A 4022-nucleotide genomic window follows, 5' to 3' on the forward strand; every position below is an offset into this window, starting at 1 on the left:
TTGCCATTATGTGCGATCTTTTTCTTTTCTGGCTGCGCTCGCGTGGCCTTTTTGTTGTTTTCGGAATGTAAAAGTAGCTATTTCTTCAGATACCTTTAATCTTTGATGTGTAACTAAACTACAGTACTCAAAATAGCTACCAAGTTAACCTTAAGATAACTGCGGTTCTGTTTCACCTATACAATTTACTATTAATACATGGCTGCCTTGCTAGTTATATGATCGCGTGATGGAAAGAAGAAAAATAGTACTAACATTTCTTCTAAGTATATTGCCCTACTAAATCTAATATAATACAAACGAACGGACACCAAAGATAATAATAACTATACGAGTAAATAAGATTTTAGTTTTACCTCATACTTGAGCAAGTATTTTGATAACTACAAAAATATATCGACACATTTTTTTATCAAAACCTCAGGTCAGGTCAATCTTTAAGCATTAAGTTAAGCAAACAAAACACTCAAAAAATGGCACGAGTCGATAACAAAAAATTCTTACCGCCTTTGAATCAATTCTCCGTATATTTTTGGTTTGATTTTATTCAAATATTGTCTTTTTATCACAATTGACTGCTACAAATTGTGTAAAACGTACCCTTGACGTCGCCAATTGAATATTAGGGGACGCGCTTTCGTGCTCCAGACTGTTGAATGTATAAAATAATGAGTATTTTATATCATTGTGTAGGTACATTATTATGTTTCCCGAATCAAACAAGCAGAAAGAATCTGTAATATAATTCAAATTATATTGACGCACACACAAATACACGCACGTGTTAACTTTTTAACGAGCAATTCTTGCATATAGGAGTTAGGTATGTATATATTTATTTATTTTAGGGATCGCGGAAATTGGTTTAAAAATTTCGCTGAACTTTGCTAGAATTTTGAACTATGTGGGGGTTTTCGGAGAAAAACAATCAATTTAGCTTGGAAAACGCATGTTTGTGAGTTTTAGCCCTAGCGAATCTCAGTCTCCCTGGTACTTGCATAATTAAGAATTACTGGTAACATTTATTGTAAAATATTCAACAGAAGTGCACTTAATTCTTGTAATAAAGTGAATGACGACTCGAAATAGTGAACAACATATCTAAAATTGTCGCGCAACTGATTAAAATTCTTGCTGCTTCCATTCGTGAGTCTTGAGAACGTTAATTCATATTTTTTGCGAACAGAAGGATTATAGTTGCCAATGTTAATTATTTCATATGCTTCATTAAGAATTGTATTTTACGAAAACAGGTTTATTATATGTAAGTAAGTATCTACTTAACCTGTATTTGTATTAACCAGTACAGCACAGTTGCTAAAAATAGATCGGTATTCGCCATGTATTTAATGGAGGTAACAAAATGTTTAATTTTTGAACGTTTCTGCTTAAATACAACACAAATATTCTTTATTAAGGACCACAAATCAGTATAGCGAACTTATAACAAAAGCAAGTTAGACAAAAGTCGACCTTACTCGTATTGCTTGATAACGTATAACGTAGCTGCAATAAATTGAACTTATTGTTTTTTAAGGTTCCGTACCCAAAGGGTAAAAACGGGTCCCTATTACTAAGACTCCGCTGTCCGTTTGTCACCAGGCTGTTTCTCATAAACTGTGATAGCTAGACAGTTGAAATTTTCACAGATTATGTATTTCGGTTGGCGCTTTAACAATAAATATTAATAAATAACCTAACCTAACCAACAAACAGTTGGAAAATCCTCGACTTTGTCATTTCAAAGTTCAATGTCTCAAAAACGGCTGAACCGATTTTGATAAAACTGTCTAAGAGCCATGATAGGAAACATGCCTTCAAATAAAAAAAAACGCATTCAAATCGGTCCACCCGTTTAAGAGCTACGGTGCCACAGACAGACACACAGACACACATAGCGGTCAAACTTATAACACCCCTATTTTTGCCTCGGGGGTTAAAAACAGAATAAAATGAATATTTAAGGGGGGCTTTCACAGAACAAACCTGATTTTTTTGGCGTTTTTTGCTTGATATTAATAACGGCAACAGGTAGACGCTTGAAATATTCATAGAATATTTAGTCGTATGTTCACTTTAAAAATAAATAGTTAAATTAAAATAAAATAAATAATTAAGCGGGGTTCCCATACATCAAACGTGTTTTTTTTGCTAATGCCTAATGCTGTATAGATAATGGTACAGAACCCTTCGTGCGCGAGTCCAACGCGCACTTGGTTTTGCGACCCAAGTTGTACCTTTCAGTGCTAATAAAATAGGTCACGTAAAAATAACTTATTTTTATTAGCTTGTAAAAGTATCCCACTGCTGAGCAAAGGACCCTGCCCTGGACATCCAATTCCCCCTATCTGCATCTAAGTCTGATCAGTCGCTCCAAACCGGATCTACGGCACCTTAGCTTCACCTCGATAATGAATAATACCTAATATTGATTTACACAAACCAAGGAATAAAAGTTAAGTCACAATATTACAATTTATCTATGCTTATTGTTTCAGTTTTTTTAGTTTATATACCTTTATAGTTTTGCCACATCTTCTGTCTGTGGGTTAGCTTAGAGGCTGTCAGGTTTTTTAAAACATTGTAGATTTACAATGTTCTTTTTCGATAACGGATCCGTTTGCATTTGATTACACTTTAAAATACCTACTAACATTTTGACAAATATCGCAGTTTAGTAGGTTTTAAAGTTAAGGAGTAAAAGTCGATCAAAACTTAATAAGGTATTTTGCCGCTTGTTTAATACTACGTTTTTTTCACCATTAGAAATAAGATAGACATTCTTGACGAGTCATTTTATTGAAAAACATGTTTAAAAAAACAGTAACTATTACTTCTGATACCAAAAGAATGTAAATGATCATATGTCCTTGCTAATTGTTACATATTTGCTGTGAATTATTTTCAATAAAAAACACATCAAGATCGCTTACCTTCTTTCTAGTGCTAAAAAAATGAAGTATAAGTAGGTACAAACAGCGCGTAGCACGACACGCATTTGGTCGATTTTCCTTTATTGATGCATATATATAATATATAATATTATCTTAGTTTGCTGATACTTTATCAGCACTCGATTAATGACAGAATATAATGAAAGAATAATGAGCAAACTTCTTTAAGCATGTTTGGACAAAGCGTAATTAATTAACAATCAATAAATATATAATGTTACCAGTGTTCCAAAATGAGTGTTCATAAAAGTTTCAATAAGAAGAACAGACAGCCTGGCGCCCACTGTTGGGAAACAGTAGCGCGACCATTTATCACCCGGACCCTGCTTATCGAATTGGCACAGCTCCACAAACCAAATGAAGGCGTGGGAGGCTCGACAGTTTCGGCTACTTTTCATAAAACCACTACGACATAAAGATAAAGCATCCTCATATCCCGCACAAAACTTAAATCGAAAAAAGCTTTCATGCCAATTTAACGGACATGAAATATTTCTCAATAAATTTGTCTTCTCGAAATAGGTACTTACACAAAAATTCCGTAATGAAATAAAAGCATTACTTACATCATGTTTGCATTAAAATATCAAACGAGGAATCAGTTTGTCATCCTCTTCATTAGCAAGAATTTGTTTTCGCAGAAACTGAAACCGTAATGCCGAATTCCGTCTCAATAATAAAACTAATGAACGCAGGCAGCCAATGCCAGCAGGCCTCTTACACATCAACTCCTGTCGCATGTTAAGTAATTGAATCTACCGGTTTTAACCAAATACATTTACCTACCAGTATTTGCGTGAAACTGTACAGCCAACGTCATAAATATATGTGCGTTACCGAGGCGACAAAAATATCTATGCCCATTTTATGCTAGTAACCAAGGTAAGGTCGCTGAATTTATGTAATTAACGCGATAACTGTACATATTTATGACGTCCGCTGTACCTGAATACCGTAATGTAGGTACACAAACAAAATGTCACAGTTACCTCTCACAAGAAGCATGATTAATACTTTAATTGAAAAAAACAGACAAAAACGATTTATTGGCGGCTAATCCTACACGCA

This window comes from Choristoneura fumiferana, chromosome 18, assembly GCF_025370935.1.
Source record: "Choristoneura fumiferana chromosome 18, NRCan_CFum_1, whole genome shotgun sequence".
In the NCBI taxonomy this organism is placed as follows: domain Eukaryota; kingdom Metazoa; phylum Arthropoda; class Insecta; order Lepidoptera; family Tortricidae; genus Choristoneura; species Choristoneura fumiferana.